The 20,686-nt window shown below is 35.1% G+C and overlaps 1 protein-coding gene across 13 annotated transcripts in view; it reads right to left on the reverse strand.

Annotated features, from left to right (window-relative positions):
• Positions 1 to 20,686, reverse strand: part of LOC149743936 (uncharacterized) — a 227,089-nt gene that overhangs the window by 165,943 nt on the left and 40,460 nt on the right. For 2 of the 13 annotated variants that reach the window (XM_089906000.1, XM_089905993.1), the window contains exon 4: positions 1,139 to 19,553. The exons of the other annotated variants lie outside the window; for them this stretch is intronic. The gene's annotated coding sequence lies outside the window, so the exon portion shown is untranslated. Of the gene's footprint in view, positions 1 to 1,138; positions 19,554 to 20,686 lie in introns of those variants that run through there. 13 annotated transcript variants of the gene reach the window in all.

Consider the following 20,686-nt stretch of genomic DNA (forward strand, 5'->3'; position numbering starts at 1 on the left):
TCATTTTTTATAGGCTGGAAGTTCAAAGTGTAACAAGTATTATAAATTAGGAGAATTTCCTCTAATGTCACAGAGCCCTAGACTCACAAAAACGTCACAAATAACTGCAGATGGATGAATCTTTGAAACTTTATCTCTCACCCTCTGGTTTGCCTGTGTCTTAGTAGATAAGACCACATGCTACTTACTGCTTCCCTGGTCTAATGAGTATATCATTAATATAGTGAATCAGCATGTTGTTTTCTGGAACATCAAAATGGTCTAGGTCCTAGTGAACTACAGAGCAAGAGACTTAACAGGGTCTGGTGAAAGTTAAAGGTTTGAAAACTGAGTGGTAGAAGTAGGAAAATTCTTATCAACAGTCTTATGCCTCAAGAGATGAAATTCTCATCACTCCATCAGACAAATGAGTGAGAATAAAAATGTTGTCCAAAGGTGACTGAAATCTAGAATGAATGGTAAAGGAAGTATAAGATAAATATCAACTTTGATTCTAGGATCACCTGTAACATCAAGGACTATATTGAAGGATATTGACATTGACCTCTACTCTGAGGGATTGTAGTTGCTCCTTCTTTCTTGAGATAGAATTCAGGGCCTCTTTTACTAGTAACAGATTTGTATATCATAAGAGTGTATGCTATTTAATTGGCATGAAGGGTAAACTGTTAGAGACCGAGTCAATACACCACTCATAGTTACTTGGGTCTCATTCATTTCCCTCACTTCCAGAGTGAAGGCAATGATTTTAAAATCCTGGCTCCAGTGACTGCCTCTCATCTCTGAACACCGTAAGTTGTCCCAGGGTGCCAAAGGACCAGGGATGGATATTAGACATGACCACCTGTGTGCCCTCCAAGGCATGAGCTCCAGCAGCTCCAGCATCCAGTCCACCTGAGCTGGACTCATGTCCAACTGAAAATTCCTGCCTTCCTAGTGGCCCAGTTTAGGTGAATTAATGCCTCACAAAGATTTTGATTACAAGAGACAGGAGGTGGAAAGCAACTAACAGAAATGTCTTTCCTTTCTTCCTTCAAGGAACTGCTCTATGTGGTGCTGTGTAATCTCATGGAGATGTTCCATAACTGAGCAATCGTACTTTTTTTTGAAACTATGTTCAGTTTGATAAAACATGACATTTTATTTCCTATCCCTCTTTTTCTACACTTTTGCTTTCAGTTGATTACCACTCCTCCAACAATAATTGAATATGTAAGATTTTCCTCATGTCCTGATTTCTAGGAAACCAAGGCTAAAACATGATGCTTATCAGACAGGTAGGTAAGATAAAATTGAGGGCAAAGTAGAAACTATTTTATAATCCTATGATTATCTGAGGCACAGAATTTGTGCCTTTAGTTACACTTACATTCCAAGCCCCACAATATTATTGAAACTATAGGCCATACCTAAAACAGCAGAACTATGAATCTTTACTACAGGAAAGACTTTTCCAAAAACAGCTTTTCTAGTGTGAACAGATGCAACAAATTAATTTTTCTTCTTGTAAATCTATAAAAATATTGCAAATAACCTGTCAGTTATGACCTTTAGAATGGTATTGACCTTTTAATCTCATAATGGTGAAAAAGTGATAAAGTATAGCTGCACATAAATTGTATTTCAACCCTACCCACCCGTGAGAATTGATAAAACAATAAGCAGAAAAATACAGAGTTGTTCAGTACAATCACATGCCAGGAGTAATGGACACTGAGAGTGTTTAATGGACAATTAGTTATTTTTCACATCCAGAAAAGAAACATGTGTGTGAGAATCTTGCTGCTCTCGTCTGTATATAAACTAGGTTTTTACACAATGTTCGGCAACATGCAGACCTAAGTTCAAGAGGCCTGTACTACTGTTAGAATGAATGCGAAGAAGACAGTGTTAAAATGAAAAATATATGAAACAGTGAAAAGTTCATGCCTACTTAAAGGCAACCTTATATTACATTGAAGTTTATGTACCAGTACTAATGAAAAGGGGCAATAAAAGAGGTTCTTTTATGCTAAATTAAAGAGTAGATGTATATCAGAGACTCTTTCTTGTTAATGCTTTAGCAGAGGATCACCAAAATGATCTCTCTTTCAAGAGAATACCTGCATTACACATAGTCAGCAACTGGATACCTGTATATCTATGCTAAAGCTCCAGACATGTTTCCCTCAAGTTCTCTGACAAGGTTAGAGGCTCCAAAGCCACCTGTTTGAGCTACTAAACCTCCTTTATGTCGCACCAGGTTCAAGGCTCTTGATCAAGTAGCCAGTTACTTCTGGAAGGTAAAGGAATTGTGCAACGATGTAAAGGGTGCTTATACCTTTCTGCTCCCAGCCTCTTAAACTTCAGAATTTTTTTTTTTTTTTTTTTTTTTTTGCCACACCGCATAGCATATGGGATCTTCCCCAACCAGGGATCAAACTTGTGCCCCCTGTAGTAGAAGTGTGGAGTCTCAACCACTAGACAACCAGGGAAGTCCCCAATTTCAGAATTAAAGCCTTGTTCCAACCCACAGTCCTGTCTCTAGCATAGTTGACTCAATTCATAGATATTTTAACCAATGAGTCAGGGAATTTTTAAGAAATAGCCTTATAGACTTTGGGGTAAAAGACCTGGAATCAATGAGATATGTGGTGTTAAGTCTTTTCTGGATGGAAAGGTAGGTAGGGGCAACTCAGTTTGAACTCTTGGCCATGTTAGAGTGTGATACGGAAATAGATGAGCCAGATGACATTCAGGGGTTACCAACTAGTAAGGAGCCCTGTAATATAAATAAAATAATCTAATGTGATATCAGTGAACTGCTTTACTCTTATAAAAATGACAAACTGTAATTTAGGCCCACTCTAACCTAAACAGAGCACGTCATTAAAAACAATTAATGTTCTTTGCTAACTCCTATTTCTTCTGTTGGCCTTTCACATTTCCCAGTCTCAATCTGCATAGTCATGCAGAGCCTGATTCCTACACCAGCCACTAACAGAAAAGAGGAGCCAATGGGCACAGTCATTTTTAATTCCCAAACATGTTTAACAAGAATGAATGGTATATTTAATTATTTACATTTAAACCATTACTATGTTTTTTGAGAAAAATATATCAAATAAAATGCAAAGAAAAATTAAGAGAATATGGAAACTGCAGTCAAGTTTAAAACATTTTCCTACTGAGGTAAGTCCAATTACAATTACAAAAGAAAAGAAAAATGGCAAAAGCAAAGTTTCAAACTTACCAGTAGAATAAAATTTGGAACCTTGCCTATGTACGTTACCTCTAACTTTAATGAGTATGGGTGTTTTCTGACTCATGCGTTCCATGTATTAATAATGGATAAGTGCAAAATTATAAGCAGTACCAAATAAGCAAAAATGCTAGGATACACTTAAATCTCTTAAGTATTTATAAAGGAATTGTTATAGTAATTTCATTAATTGAAAGTCAATTTATCCATACTCCCACCAAATGAATTTTCAGCACTATCAAAAGACTATGAGTTTGAATTAGGATTTTTAAACTATTGTGCTATGACAAAGTTAACTCATAGTATGTAATCCAGGAAGCTCATTGTTTCTATGAAATACTTCTTGCCTACAGCTCCCACATTATAATGAGAACTACAATTGCAATATTCCTCTTACTTATCCCTTGTCATCTATACATGCTTATTTTTTCCCTATGAAAGTGATGACTTCTTCTGCTGGCCTAATCTTTTAGTTTGTTTAATTTGATATGAATGTATCTTTCCTTATTAGATTGCTCTAAAAGACGATATTTCATGTTACATTTCCAAATTGTGTGTGTGTGTGTGTGTGTGTATGTCCTCAATTATCCACATAATTTCTAAGGCCAGCAAACAAACCCTTGAGTCATCATCTGATCCAAATTCTAGAAACACCTCACTGTCATTTGATGGATCATAATATTTTATACCAATGACTATAGGCTGTTTTGTTGTATATGTTTTATTTGTTATATACATTATGTGAAGTATGATAATGATTATAAGAAGGCATGATAATTTTTTTATTAAATGGACTTTTCCAAATGTCATCATTAATAAATCAATCTAGATTTAACACAATCTAAATTAAAACTGCAGAAAAATATTTATTATTTTTGTAGCAATTGACAAGTGATTTTATATATTTTATGAAAATGCAGAGGACCTGGAAAAGCCCAAATGACTTTCAAAGAGAAAAAAAAAGTTGGAACACATGTACTACCTGATTCAGAGATTTACTCTAAACATACTTTATCACATTGGTATGGTATTGGTGTAAGTATAGAAACATAGATTAATGTAACAGAATATCAAGAAATAGATACACTCATACATGGTTAATTAATTTCAACAAAAATGCCAGTGGAGAAAGGGATGCTTTTAGAACAAATCCTTTTGGAACAAGTAGATATCCATATGAAACAATAGGTAAATAACCTCAACTTTTACCTTAATCAAACAGAAAATTAGTTCAGAATGGATCATAGACCTAAACAGTAAACACTAGGAATAACAAGTAACTTTCTAAACTGGATAAGCTACTGCTAATATTTTATGTAATGGTGAAATTATAAAATTTACTCTTATGTTTGGGCACAGGAAGGTTTTTCCACTCTCACTAATTCTATTCAAAAATAAACTAGAAATACTAGTTGGTGGAATTAGGCAAGGGAAAGAAATAAAGACTGTGTAGATTGGATAGAAAGAAATACAACTCTTCATTCACAGCTGACCTGTTTGTGTACATTGAATACCTTAAGGAATCGATTTAAAAAGCTACTAGAGCTTGCAAATTTGTTTAGCAAGGAAACAGAGTACAATATTAATATACAAAAGTCAATTGTTTTTCTATATACTAGCAAGGAAAAATCAGAGATTGAACATTTTAAAAATACCATTTAGAGTAGCATCAACAAACATGAATACTTTGTGATACATTTGATAAAATATATGTAAGTGCTGAGGACTAGAAATTATAAAACATTGCTGAGATAAACTAGAGAAAACTAAAATAAATGGAGAAACAATATTATGAAGTTATCTCCAAGTTGCTCTATAGACTTAATGTAGTCTTTTTACAAAGAAATAATCAAACTGATTCTAAAATTTATATATAAATACAAAAGATCTAAGTTAGCTAAAACCATTTTGGAAAAGAACATACCCTACATAATTTCAAGATTTATTATAAAGCTACTATAATTAAAATAGTGTAGTATTAGCATAAGGATAAACAAACAGAATAGGGAGTCTAGATATAAACTCATACATATATGGTCAAAAATGCTGAGATTGTTCAGGGAGCAAAAGATGATGCTCTAGCACATGTGATGATGGAAGATAGGAAAATGCAAAACACACCTAAAATAGGAACTACTTTGAAGCTGGTAAGATATTAACATACATTTTCGGGAGTGAGCTTTTCAGACCTTTATGTAGGTGTCAATGCGGCAGGCTGGAGGGATTCGTAGGAGGAGAAGCACATGAAGGACATGGAGTAACAGAAGAGTTAGAATAAGCTGCCTTTCAAAAAGGAACAGTACTCTGTGTCAGACCAAAGGCACTAAAGGCATGGTTTGATTATTTCACAACTTTGCATAGGATTGATACTCTGTAAACGTTAACATCTTTAGGAAGAAATCAGATAAGCAGTGTTGCAAATACCACACCAATCTACAATTTACTGACTACAAGCTCTGTGTTTGTGGAAGCGTGTGTGTGTGTGTGTGTGTGTGTGTGTGTGTGTGTGTGATTGAGAGAGAGAGAGACTATCTCTGATATTCCCTTCTAGCTACTTAGAAGACATCTTAGAAACTTTGGGTCATCTCTTAGGAGTATATATACCGTGGCATTGGCAGCTAGAGGGTAATGTGAAAAAGAGGTCTGAAAGATGAAGCTTTCTCCTGAGAGCTAACTTTTTCAGAACAAATTGGGCAGCTGAGAAATATTCACTCTCCAGACCTCAGAAGATAGTTAAAATCAGTGATCTCAGGGTGGTCAAAGAAAACAAATACCAAAGGCTGACTCAGAGCCCAAACATTTGTTGTGACTCTCTTCAAAGAACTCTTGGGTGATATTTTTATTTAAATCAATGTTTACAGATTTTGTCAAGTTTTCTGAATTTGTCTGCTGAGTACACTCATGTACTTTTTCAATAAATAATTGGAAAATTATTTATTTTCAATGTAAATGAACAAAAATAGTCCAAGATAAAAATAGAAAGAATAAAGCATGATTTGAATCAAATCCATATATTCTTTAGTACCTGGCATGTATAGTATATATAGTTCAGATTGTTTATTCTTACTCATATATTTTGTTTTATTTTATTTCACTGAATTCTTGCAACAACCACTCTGCTCTTTATCAATAATTATTTTCCATTTAATAGGAGAAGGAATGATGAATTTCTAAATATAATCTTATTTATCTGCAAGTTCCCTACTCTTCAAAGAAAGGAGTTTGTCATTTTTCCACTCATGTTACGTATTCAGGTTTAAGAACACAACAGAGAGGGTACTGAGAATAAATATTTAAGAATATTTATAAGATTTCTAGTAAGTTTGATACTCTTGGAAAAATAAATTTTTATACCAAATGGCATAGCTTGAATTCATAAGTGGAAGAACAATGAGAATTTGAAGTGTTGTTATATTTGTTCAAGGACATTACTCTTAAAAATTTGAGAAACAGTATTTAGTGTAATTGTTAAGAGCACAGATTTGAGGTCAGACTATTTGGGTAAAATAAATACATCTGCCTTTTATTGGCTGTGTTTACTTGAGCAAGCTATTTAATGTCTCTGGGTCTTTGTTCTTCATCTGTAAAATGGAGATAATATATTCATATCTGTTGTCAAGAATAAATAAATACACGAGAAACACTTCAAATGCAGCCTTATCTACATTAAAGTACTGTGTGTTAGTGATTATATTTAGTCTATTTTCCTATCCAGTGATAAAAATTTTCATTTCACATTTAATTTCCTAGGGGCATTTTATAACAACTAGAAACCACAATAAAAACAAAAAAGTTCTCAACACAATTATTTTCACTTCCGCAACATGCTTTCCGTATGTATGTGTTTCCCCCTTGATTGATCTACATTCTATAGTTGTTTAACCTACTTTACCGAAATTTCTCCCTGATGATATTGTCCTCTCAAATTTCATTTCAGACATTCCCTCCTTCATCCTAAAGCCCAACTAAATCCCCTGATATAAATGATCATCTCTCCATCTTAAGTCCCATAATAATTATCACCTCGGTTGTAGCAAAGATTGTATTCTGCTTTGACGTTTTTTCATCCTCATCCAGATCTTAAATAACTTATCTATGAGCTTTGAGTTGAATCATTCTCCATCACATGTATAACTTGAGCTTTTTCGTTGTTATTTCATAGGTAATTTTTAAGTTATAAAAGTAATGACTTTAGAATATTCAATGTAACTTAATACTTTATATGTATATGTAATACCTTATGTAATGTATAGTTAGAATTAAGATTCAATTATTTTCCAAATGCTTTTATTTGTGGGTATCTATATAAACATTTGCCTTTGCTCTGTTTTCTAATTTTAACTTTAAGAAAAGGTAGTACTTTTCCTCTGTATTTACTAGTGGTTTTACAATATTTTAAAATGTATTTTTCTCACATAGTGCTCATCCATAATATTACAAACATTGGGTATTGCATTAATATGACTAAGTTGCTGTAACTTAGTTTGTTAACAAGAATATATTTCAAGAAGTATACTGTCCAATTAGTTTTCTATTTGAATAATTTACAAACCTTCTGAAAATGGATAATAGTGAATAATAAAAATGTCATACAAACTAGTAAGACCTCTCTAATTATATAACTATATGATATATTCTAAACCTTTGGGCCTTAAACACAAGATAAATCTAAAAAACCTTATAATTTAGATAAAATACATAATAACAAAAACAATAGCAAAGACAAACATTCCTATAGTTCCTACTATTTATCACACAATTTAAGAACTTTACTAATGCATCTATTTGACGGCAAACAAAAGCTTAACACTGACTATTTCTAGTGCTATTACATGTGATTATTTCTCCTTATACTTTTTTGTTTTGTGCAATAATTTTGTTAACAAATATGTTACTTTGGGGCTGAAAAATTTTGCCTTTTATGCCTTTTCTCTTTATTTTATTTTTAAGAAGTTACTTTCTGTTTTTCCAAATAATTGTACCAGAGTGGGTTTTTCATACATTCTGATATTCAGTGGAAGAGACTCTCATACACAAATGTTTTTTAATGATTTTATCTTAAAAAATCTTATAGGATTTTTAAAAATTTGAAATATAGTTATTTATTTCTAAGTTAATCTCAAGAGAAAGTTAAAATAACTGCAACTATAAGATGTAAGAAATAGGTATACATGAAATGAAAGAGAAAAAGAAATTCTTAAAATCAGCAACTATCAAAAAATCTTATATATTTACTATATACCATTTTCAACATACATATAATCATATGCCTCATTTTATGGAAAAAGTTGGCAATATTATATATAGTAAAAATGTAAAAGCAGCAGCGAGTTCAATGTGAGTCTTCTTTATTTATAGAAAAATTTCAATGAAATGATTTCAATCTCATGATCTATCCCTTTAAAGAGGTTCTCTGGTACCACCTTATCCCCACCTCCATCTGTATATGTGTGTGTATTTGAAAAAGTTTTAGATTTTTATTTGGAAATAATTAAAATGGCGTGATGTGTCTCTCTAATATGGGTCTCGTTTTTCAGACTTTTGTATACTTCAGTTTGAATGCAAGAATTAAGGTCACTGGTGTTATACTTTAAGGGTTTGGGGGCTTATTTTTGGATAACCGTGAGACTGGGCCCATTTTCACATTAGCAGTGACTTGAAAATTATTCCACTGGGTAACAGACATATTCAAAAACTACAATCAATAAAATTAATATTTTAGATACGATCATAATAAAATCTTATTAATAAGTGATTAGGTGTGGGGGGCAATATTTTATGTGCATTTTGTTAATAAACAAAATACAAAATGCATTCACTTTTAAGTGAATAGCCGATAGCTCAAAGTACTGCCAGTATTGCAGTTTTGAAAGAAGAATTTCCCTTCACCAAATAAATGTTAGTCCTGGTATATTTCCTGAAACAATCTAACTTTTTATTTTCCAAGTTAGGTTTTTAGCCTATGAACTTCAGCATATTTTTGAATGTTTCTTTCTTTTTTTTTTAAATTTTATTTATTTAATTTATTTATTTTTGGCTGCATTGGGTCTTCGTTACCGTGCGTGGGCTTTCTCCAGTTTTGAGGAGCGGGGACTACTCTTCCTTGTGGTGCGCGGGCTTCTCATTGTGGTGGCTTCTCTTGTTGCGCAGCACGGGCTCTAGGCACGCGAGCTTCAGTAGTCGTGGCTCGTGGTCTCTACAGCACAGGCTCAGTAGTTGTGGCCACGGGCTTAGTTGCTCCACGGCATGTGGGATCTTCCCGGACCAGGGCATGAACCCGTGTCTCCTGCATTGGCAGGAAGATTCTTAACCACTGCGCCACGAGGGAAGCCCAAATGTTTCTAATAATGGTGTACCATGAACTAATTCAACACCGATCATTTTTACATACTGGATTTTGTTGTTTAAAGCAACGAAAGCCACTTAACCACAAGGACATCCTTTATTGAGAAATAGGATACCACTTAGAAATGCATCACAATAGTTGCAGAATATATATTATCTAATATTCACTGGGCTCACTGTGAAACAGACTTGAGCTAGCAATAAAACAACCTATTTTATTAATTTTCATTTACTTAAGGGTCATTTAGTCCAAACTAAATATAAATTATCATTAATTCATTCAACAATATTTATGGAGCACTGATTTAGGGGCAGGTCCTTCTCCAAGCTATGGAATTTCTGTAAGTTTCCAAAAGACATCAGTCCTAAACTCATGGAGCTCAGTCTTATAAATCTTAATTATATTAAAAAGTCTTTTGTAAAGAACTTTTGTTGTTGTTTCTAAAACAGACTCAATTCAAAGAATTAAAGATAAATTATATACTCATATAAAATTTCAGGTTGATTTAAGTTAAGAAAAAAAAAACAAGAGAGAGAAAGTATATCTTTCAAATTTCAAAAACAAAATTATCCATTTCTCATTAAAGCATTTACCTTGTGTAAAATAAGGATGCTTCAGCTTTTTCTCTCACTTCCATAGGAAGGGATATTTCTTCTTTCAAGAGAGAATTTCCTGGCATTTTCCTTTTTTTACTAAAAAGAAACTATTCTTATATGTTTTACCGGATTTTCACAGCACCAGGACCCGGGGTAATCAAAGTCATTCACCAGAATGACGGTGCATTGTAACAAGGCCTTCTACTGCTGCCGTCTGTCAAGAATGGAATCATTTTTTTAATGTAGAGAAGCCAGGAAGAAATAAAATGAAATGTCTGCCCTTTAACATTTCAGAACTGGGAAACTGATTCACTCTGCCCTATTCCAGTTAAATGTAATAGATGTATTTTTGTACTTGTTCAAACCACAGAGCTTCTGATGGGCATTCTTTTAAAATACTCCTATAGATAGAATATATTCTTCCTCTCTGTTTATTTTCTTTGGAATGGCAGCTGCCTCAACTTAATGAGATTGAGACCATTTCTCTGAGGATCAGATGCTAGTTCAGTGAGATTAATGAACAGTATGAAAGCTTAGTTTGATATTTGAAAAACTTATTTGTTTACTTATTTATGACCACTACTCATGGAATTCTGCTCCATAACCAGTGAATTCTAGTTCCTCAGGCCTGATTCAGGGTAACATGTAGACTTTAAAATATGACCAATACTATCCTGATGATATTTTGACATCCTTGACTCTCTAGTAGAATCAGTAGATTTTTAGCAACATTTATTATTTGTTCAGAGATTTAGAGTTCATTCATTTGCATCATCTGTCTTATCACAGTGCCTGAGTGAAGAATGATGGTGATGGTTTCTATAAATACACATTCTCAGTTGAAGGAAACATTTTTCTAATCCTTTCCTATGGTCATTAAAAATATTTTGAAAGTAAATATTAAATATTTTCAATACCAGTTAAAATTAAAGTATTATATCTCTGTGTATCTATTAATATTGTAATTGCATCGTAGTAAGCTGAAATATGTCTCCCCCCAAAATATTCACAACCTAATCCCTGGAACCTATGAATGTTACCTTATATTGCAAAAAAACAGGGGTATTTGCAGATGTGATTAAATTGAGATCTTAAGACAGAAAATTATGTTGGATTATCCTAAATGCCATCACATGTATCCCTATAAAAGGGACTCAGATTTTACACAGATGGGGGAGAAGGCAACGTGAAGATGGAGCAGAGAGATACTTAAAGACACTGGAATGATGGGGCCACATTTGACGGGATGCCTGCAGCCACCAGAAACTGGAAAAGTCAAGGAAAAAATTCTCCTAAGAGCCTCTGGGGGGGCCATGGCCCTGCCGCCACTATGACTCAGATTAAGTAATACTGACAGAACTGTGAGAGAATAAATGGAACACATTTTGCTTGTTTTAAGCCAAGTATCTGCTGAATTGTTACAGAAACTTTTTATGACTTGGAAAAATTATTCTTATGTTATCTTCTTGATTGAGGGCTTAGCTAATTTATTTCTTGGTTTTTAGTTAATTCTTGAAACATCAATGTCTTTCTGAGAACTATTTTTATCATATTATATATTCATCAGCCCATAGTCCATATGGTTGCCATTTAAGCAAATTTAGTGAGATTTTTCTTAGTGCCCATATTCTATGTCTGTAAAACATTATCGATGTTTGAATAGATTGAATGTTATTCATATCGTAGACACATATATTATAGGTTAATATATAGAGGGGTATGGATAGATACTTTATAATATCAAGTAAAACAAGTTTTATTATGATATAATCCCTTCTTTGTTTTTTCCTCTTAGTTTTTTGCTTGCTTTGCTATATTTGAACAAAACTGTTTCCTATTGACTTATTACTTACACATGTCATGCAGTTTGTAATGACTTCCTGTGAATTTAAAATATACATTGTTATATCTTTAATTAGTAGACCTTTAGTTAACCAGTTTCTACCTATAGGTGATATGTTGTTTCACCTGTCATATAAGGTCTTTAAAACTGGCCTTAAAATGCCCTAAGGCCAACATTGTCACTGTTTTTTTAGCTAAAGACTTTTCTCTTGTGGTGGAAATAAAGGGGAAGCATCAGGATGCATATACTTGTCCCACCCCCATGGCTGTGTTCCCCTCTCCAATCTGCATCACTAATAAGCATTTCTAGTTGATCTTTCAGACCTTTACTGTGAGAGACCAATGGATTTAATGAAGAAAGAGTCCTCCAGGACATGCAGACTCCCCCAGTTTCTTCAGTGCAGGGTTGTTTCACATGGCATTCCCAGCCTGCAATTAACCTTCCTCAAATGTCTGTCCTTCTAACTAAATTCTTCTTACCAGCTTCCTGCTGTGTCTACCAATTTTGTTTACTTTTGTGTTGTTTTAAGAACTTGTTTTATCTGTATGTAACAGTACTATTGTAACAGTGAAGAGCTAAATTGGACTGCAGGTTAGATCTGTTTCTTTGAATTTAACCTTTGCTTTTCATTGCTTTTATTATTATATCATACATAATGGCCTGCCTCAAGGAACACTGCCCCTCTGCCTGAATGTTAAACTAAACTGCCTTGGTTCAGCTCACAGGGAGCCGATCTGACCCTGCCCACTTGTGAATGGCTGCAGTTAAGAAGAAATTAACACATCTCCTCCTATTTTGCAAGATAAATGGCCTTGTTTACTTTACTTCTTCACCTTCTCTCCCTCTCTGTTCTGTAAAAGAAACTGGCATCCAGACCCCGATAAGATGTTTTTTTGGGAACCCTTGCCTCACCACTTGCTGTCCCGATTTATTGGCCTGTCGTGCGGCGAGCAGAGTGAGCTTGGACTCGGTAACACTATTGCATTATTTGGAACATTAGTTACCTCTTAGATGTCATTTTCTAAGAAAGACAGCATCACATCTGACTCTAACAAATTGTAAATTCTTAAGTATGTCTTAACTGCTAGAATTTTCTATTTCTTATTCCACTTTTTAGAGTATTTCCCTCATTCACATGTGTGTTATATTGTGCAAGTTTTACACACTTGTGATGTTTCTCTGTTCTTGTTTATCATAATTTTTACTGATATAAAGCAAACCCCTTGATTTTTAAAGCATTTTTACCGTAAATTCTATTTTGACTGAGATTTACATTGAAAATCTTGTTTTAATCTTGCTTAAAGTTTCCAGGTCTATAAATGGAGATACTTTTAAATGTCTTAAATTTTGGTTTTGATTTGTCTACTATAAATAATATAGTGATAGAATTTTAAGTAGTCAGTCTAGGAAAATTTGTCTTTTAATGCAAGCTTTCTATCAATTCACAATTATTATGATCCATAATATACTTCCTCTTATATCTGGTTTTCATTGAAATTCTTTTGCTTTTTCCCTTGTTTCTGCATTTTCTTGTATTCCAATTTAAAAACTTTTCTAGAAATAGTTTGTATTTTATATTTGTGGTTCTTATTTTTCTCTAACACTTAAAAATGTCTATCCTCTCTTTATAAATGGTACATGTGAAACCGAGCAGGGCCCTTTTGAGGCTCCCGGGCACGGAGGTTTCTTTTTTGTCCCCTGTTTCTTGTCGGCGAGATTCCAGCCTCCTTGACCTTCCCTGAGTTCCAAAGGGCAGATTCAAACAGTTGCTAATCAAGGAAGGAGGAGGCAAAAAACCACTTGAGGCAAGATTAAAGGGAGCAGAGAAGCTCATCTAGATTAGGAGACCCGCCACTGAGACCCTGCACACACCCTAATCTTGTCAGCAACCCCACCCTTGGGAAGCATTGTTATAAAACTCCTTATCAAATCCTCCTGGGTGGGGACACACAGTTTTTTGAGGCAGAAGCCCCCTGTGTCCCCCTTTGCCTGGCAAAGTTATAAAGCTATCCTCTTCTATCTCATCCAAAGCTCTGTCTCCGAGGTTCGATTCGGCACTGGTGTACAGAGAAGCTGAGCTTTCGACATCACAGGTAACTGAAATGACCGTATCTAAATGTAAAACAACTTTAACTGCAGCATAAACAACTATGTATATATCCCTGGTAAAACAAACAAATAACAAAAATATCACTATGCATAACTTCTTCTATAACATAGCAATACATTTTGCATGGAATTTCTTGATCCTTCTCCCCTCCCTACCTCTAAACCCAAGGGTTGGTCCTACCATCTAAAATATCTCTTCTTGTTTATAAGTTTTTATATATACAAACAAAAACAGCAAACAACATGAACGTTCTTAAATGGTAAAAATGCTGAATAAATGATAGTACATATAAATACAGAAATATTACCGTTTTTATATGTGACTTGTATGTCCGTCCTCACATGATATCTTGATTGATGTTTAAGTGGGAAATGCGGGTTTCAGAGTACTGTGCATAGTTTGCTTCCGTTCTTTATAGAAGTAAACAGCAAACACATCTACATATGTGTTTGTGTGTATGTATGTTTTCGTATGGGTGCATGGTATTGAAGCCGAATCCAGCCTCTGTACCCTGACACCGAATTGAATCTCAGAGACAGAGTTTTGGGTGAAGTAGAAAAGAATAGCTTTATTACTTTGCCAGGCAAAGGGGGACACAGCGGTATAATGTCCTCAAAACTGTGTGTCCAAAAAGGGAGGGGGGGTTGTGAAGAGTCTTATAGTCAAGGGGGCAGGGTTGCTGATAAGGATCGGGCTGTGCATTCCTTCAATCCAAATATCATCTGGCGTCAGGTGGTGATGGGCAAACTGTTACCTTCTCTGGAATGAAGAGTGCTTCGTCAAGTAGTTAACATCTTCCATTTGGTGAGGGTTTTAGTTCTGCAGAAGAGCTCAAAGGTATTGTTATGAATATCCTTTGCGGGGGTGGGGTGGGGGTGGGGGGGGACCAGGACCCTGCCCTCAAGGCTGTACTATTGTTTCTAGACTGCTCCTCCCTTGTCTCTGCATCCCCCACCCCCTCTCCTGATTAGCAACTGTTTGAACCTGGCCTTTGGAACTCAGAGAAGGGGATACAGAAAGGCTTTTGTGCCCAGGAGCCCCATAGGGTCCTGCTGGGTTTCAGTATCTTTTTAAATTCATGAGGAAAGATGTAATAAGTTATATATATATATATAAAAAAAAACTCATTGCTTGAAGGAGCTAGAAAATGTTTTATTTCTGTGATTGCATTGAACTTGTATTATTTTGCAATACAAATATTTAGTACTTAAATTGCATTACATTCCAAAGTAGTGTTGTCAAAAAGTATTTATGTTTTAGTCAGTTTTCTCCAGAAAAACAGAGCCTGCAGCAGATATAAAGATATGCAGAGAGAATTTTTTTATGAAGGTGACGTGATTATGGAGGCTGAGAAGTTCCGCGATCTGCAGTTGGCTTGCTGGAGGCCCAGAACACTGGTGACGTAGTTCCTCTTCAAACCTAAAGGCTAAGTGGAGGGGAGCCAATGGCGTAGGTCCCAGTCTGAGTCTGAAGGCCTGAGAACCGAAATCATTGATATCTAAGGGCAGAAGAGGGACCTCCTGGCTCCAACAGAGAGTAAATTCACCCTTCCTCTGCCTTCTTGTTCTATTCAGGCCCTCAGTGGATTGCGTGATGCCCCCCTCCATTGGTGAGGGCCATCTTCTTGACTCAGTCTACTGATTCAGATGCTAATCTCTTCCAGAAACACCCTCACAGACATACCCAGAAATAATGTTTCACAAGGTATCTGGGCATCCCTCAGCCCAGTCAAGCAAGTTGACACATAAAATTATCTATCACAATTTAGCATAAGCTGTGTTTTGCTATTTACATATATATGTACATACATATATAGTTTTTTTATATATAAATTTATTATCAGTTTTACTGACCTTATCTATGTGATTAATTTTCTTTTTCTGAAAAAAAAGTATGTACTTTATTTTTAAATTTTTATATTTCTTCAATATATTTGTTTTTTTATACTTGCATAATTAGTTACAGAGTTGTTTTTGCAATATCTTTTTTTTGACCACACTTGCACACGTCGCTATATTGTTTTGGAGAATGGGCTCATCTCTCAATACATGTTTTATTACCTCATCAGATAATAAAGAAAATGTGACTGTTTTAAAGTGTAAATATTCCTTTTCCCTAGGAGTTTGTAGCAATTTATTATTATTTTGTTTGTTCATTAATTTTGTCTGAATGTTTCAGATGAAAGCACCATCAATCTTAACAGGGTTTTTGGGGTTGTTTTTAATTCAGTGATACGTTGTACTATTTATTTATCTAAATACCTTTTGCTCTTATATTCTCTCTATCCCTTAGTAGGATATATGTTACTGAGGTTGCATACGCATTTATTTTAAATTCCTAAGCTCCCTTAAAGAAAAGTTTCATATTTTGCAGGAATGCTACCTTCTCAAACATTACTAAGCATATTTATTAAGTTATTTGTGTTTATTTTTCCATTAATTTCTTTCCTTAATAGATAGTTCTTTCATTAGCTCCAGCCAGTGTTCCTCTTCTATGTTCCCCTCAGATATTTGGTCATTATGGATTTTTCTGTGTAAATTTATAACAGTAGTTAGCATTGATCAATAGTAGTTGTTTAAGTGGCTTCTTTTTATTCACTCAGCACAACACTAAATATTTTTCTTTTCCAAACAGCAGATGCACTTTTACTTTATGTGATTTCTAGCTGTGGTTGTAATTATGAACTTGAGTCTGGTCTGGTTTTTCTGTTGAACAGGAAGAAATAGCCTTTTCTATGGTGATGACCAGAAGTTTTCCTCAGCACACCTCTCAGCTTCTCCTTCCAGCTTCAACACTCTGGGAACCTGCCATACTTGATCTCTTTGGAGAGGTATTCTGGGACAAATCCTCTAGATACAGCAAATGTTAAGAGGTAACTGGCACAGAATTAACAGCTTTCATACTTGGCTACAAGACAGTCTTCTCTAGTTTCCCATATATTTCTTGACCTGATGCATTTAAGGACGTTTGAAATCACATTATTTTGAAGTGTCTTAATTTTGCTTATATTGGGTTGTGGAAGTTTCAGATTAGGTTTATCCTCTCAAGGCAATCTGATCTTATTGGCTCTGTATCCTTCAGAAATAACTGAATAATTGATTCTTACTAGGGACTTCTCTTGGTTTTTCAGGACCTCCAAGTCTTTAACTGTTTATTTACTATATTTTGTGATTTCTATAATCTCAATGGGATTTTTGAAGGAAGAAGAGATTAAAACATGGCCTTAGTCAGCCATTTTGAAACCCCAAGTCTCTCTTTTTTTTTAGGTAATATTATCACAGTGAGGGAACAGAAAAAACAGTTAACAATCAGAGTTTAATACAGAGTACGGTTCTATGAGTTATACATGGACATATAAACAGCAGTTGAAATCTAATCCCTATTAGAAGGAAATGCACATTCTTAAATGTGATTATTTTAACTTCATTATGATTAATTTTAATAAAATTACATACAGTTTTCTGGAATCCAGTTTATCATTAATTAAAATGAAAGGTATGATTAATACATCCACATTAAAAGTGTTTTTAAAAATTAAGCAAGAAAAAAATACACTAATAAAGTAAATGTGAATTTTATTAGTAAATAAGGAAAGTTAATTGGTTTGAAATAATTAGAAATAGACATATCCTAGATTTAGATTGGGTGTAGAATAGAAATTCCACAGAGAATGTAACTTTAATTCAAAAGGTAATACAGTGAGTTTTACAAATCATAACTTGAGTGTGGGTGGAAAATCACCTCAGTTTCTTTTTTTGTTTTTGTTCTTTTTTTGCGGTACACGGGCCTCTCACTGTTGTGGCCTCTCCCGTTGTGGAGCACAGGCTCTGGACGTGCAGGCTCAGCGGCCATGGCTCACGGGCCCAGCCGCTCCGCGGCATGTGGGATCTTCCCGGACCGGGGCACGAACCTGTGTCCCCTGCATTGGCAGGCGGGCTCTCAACCACTGCGCCACCAGGGAAGCCCTCGGATCCTTTTTAAAGTGTGCATTCCTGGTCCTCATTTCCAAATATCCTAATGAGATTCACAAGAAACTAAATTCCTAACAAGAATCCCCAGGTAATTCTAATGAGAGACACTGTTCCAAGAGAGTATGTACTCATTTTACCACTCAATAAAAGAGCTCAACAGAAATAGTTAATCAGATTTGATAATGCTGCAGCAATGCTAACTATGAGAGTAATAGTAATAATAACAATTACAAGAGCAAACAAATTAATAGCTTTATAGGTGTCAGTCTGCTATGAACTTTCTTTTAATGGTTTCCACTAATCCTTATAAAAACCTGAGTTCCTACAAATTAAGTTTATACTTCTGATAAAGAATTTAGTCTAAGAAAAGAGAAGCTATTTGTCTATGTCCTGTAAGTAGCAAGCATCAGCACTCTCTGACAGCAGAGACTTCTCCCATAATCCTCCCTGCTAGACACTTCTATTTAAAATCATAATTTTAATAGTGCAAGTTGAAAACAACATATATTTATATAATTACTATGTACCATGTTAATGTATCACATGACTAATAGAAAGACACCTTTCTGATGTTGATTCTTCCCATACAAGAACAAGGTATTTACTTCCATTAGTCATATCTTTTTTGAAGACTCTCCATAATGCTTCACTATTTTATCTATTGAATTTCTAAAATGTATTGAATGAGTTATTTCTAAATATGTAAATTTTTGTTCTATTGCAACAGAGTTTTTTTTTTTCTTTCTATGATGTTTCTTATCAATTTTTATTAGGAGAAGTAATTTTGGTATATGATTAGATCACCAATTTAACACATTGCTTATTTTAATTTTTTGTTACATTACTAAAATTTTCTAGGTAATGTATCTGTAAATTGTTAAAATTTTATACCACTTATGCCTCTCATATAATCATATGATAATTGAAAAAATGTATATTAATCAAGAGCTGTGTCAAGCACTGCATTGAGTGTTGGAGTGAAAAAAACAAAAAGCAAAACCTTGCTTCATTAAACTTACAATTTACTGGTAATCTCAGGCATTTGCCAAGTAATCATACAGAAATATAATTCCAAATTGGATAGGTTCCATTAAGAAAATACAGAAAGATTTTTTTTCAATAAATTTATTATTTTATTTATTTATTTTTGGCTGCATTGGGTATTCGTTGCTGCACACAGGCTTTCTCTAGTTGCACGCAGGCTTTCTGTAGTTGTGGCGAGCGGGGACTACTCTTTGTTGCGGTGCGAGGGCTTCTCATTGCAGTGGCTTCTCTTGTTGTGGAGCACAGGCTCTAGGAACACGGGCTTCAGTAGTTGTGGCTTGCGGGCTCTAGAACGCAGGCTCAGTAGTTGTGGTCCACAGGTTTATTTGCTCCGCATGTGGGATCTTCCCGAACCAGGGCTCAAACCCGTGTCCCCTGTATTGGCAGGCAGACTCTTAACCACTGCGCCACCAGGGAAGCCCAAGAAAATACAGAAAGCTTTTAATGTATGCCACGGGGCATGTGATTAGCAGTTCAGATTTTAGAGAAATGCTGCAGTTAACGAGAAGTGTTACGGAATATTGTTTTACATGGGTGGCACTATTTGAAAGCTCCAGGCATGAGGGAAAACAGGGCACAGTGGAGAGCCTAAGGCCTGGTGACTGAGGCAGAGGCCACAAAGGGGAATGAGATAGGAGAGTGTATTATCTACTGCTGTGTAAGAAATTACCTAATTTTAATGGTTTCTAACAATAAAAATGTATTTTCTAACAGTTTTTGGGAGTCAGGGATCAGAGTGTGACTTAGTTAAGTGCCTTTGTCTAACATCAATACTGAAATTATAGTCCATAGGCCACCTGGGGCTCTGGTCACACCTATAGACTCAAAGTGAGGAGGGATAAATCCAGTTACAAGTCCATTCATGTGGTTGTTGGCAAGTCTCTGTCCCTCGACACATGAGCCTCCTACAGGGCTGCTCGACAAGGTGGCCTAACATGGTGATCAAATCCAAGAAAGCATGAGAGAAAGCAGCCAAGATGGAAGCCAGTCTTTTTACAGCCTAATCTTGGAAATGACAAGTCACCCCTTCTGCTATTCTATGTTACAAAGGACTCCATAAGTCCAGCCTCCACCACCCACAGCCCCTCCCTCCGCGACCCACACCACCACACACACACATGCACACTCCATCCTTCCGATCTTCTCCATCTCACTGTCTATGTTCCCAGGGTGACCATAAGCTGTGGCTGAACCATAAAAATCTTCACGCACGCACAAGCTGACAGTGCTTTGCAAAACGCCCATACTGTGCCCCTCTTACTCCCTGTCTGACGACTTCTTTGAGCCGTTACAGGACCTCTTTTGGCACATTCCTTTGCACAACCTGAAAGTATGTGGGAGTTAATGTCCCAAGGGATAAACTTTGAACAGTAGGATTCAGTAATTTGTGGGTAAATTCAGTCCTATTTATCCCTTCCAATAGAAGGACCCAAAATGAAGCTAGTATGGATTTTTGAGAGTAATCATGGTACTCTGCAATTTGTCTTACTTAGTGGTAGGCAGTTCAATAATCTATACTTGTATCATCTCTCGCT

This window comes from Delphinapterus leucas, unplaced genomic scaffold (genome assembly GCF_059928025.1).
Source record: "Delphinapterus leucas isolate spDelLeu-1000000601 "Yukka" unplaced genomic scaffold, BTC_Dleu_Yukka2 spDelLeu_asBTCV2_sq49, whole genome shotgun sequence".
In the NCBI taxonomy this organism is placed as follows: Eukaryota; Metazoa; Chordata; class Mammalia; order Artiodactyla; family Monodontidae; genus Delphinapterus; species Delphinapterus leucas.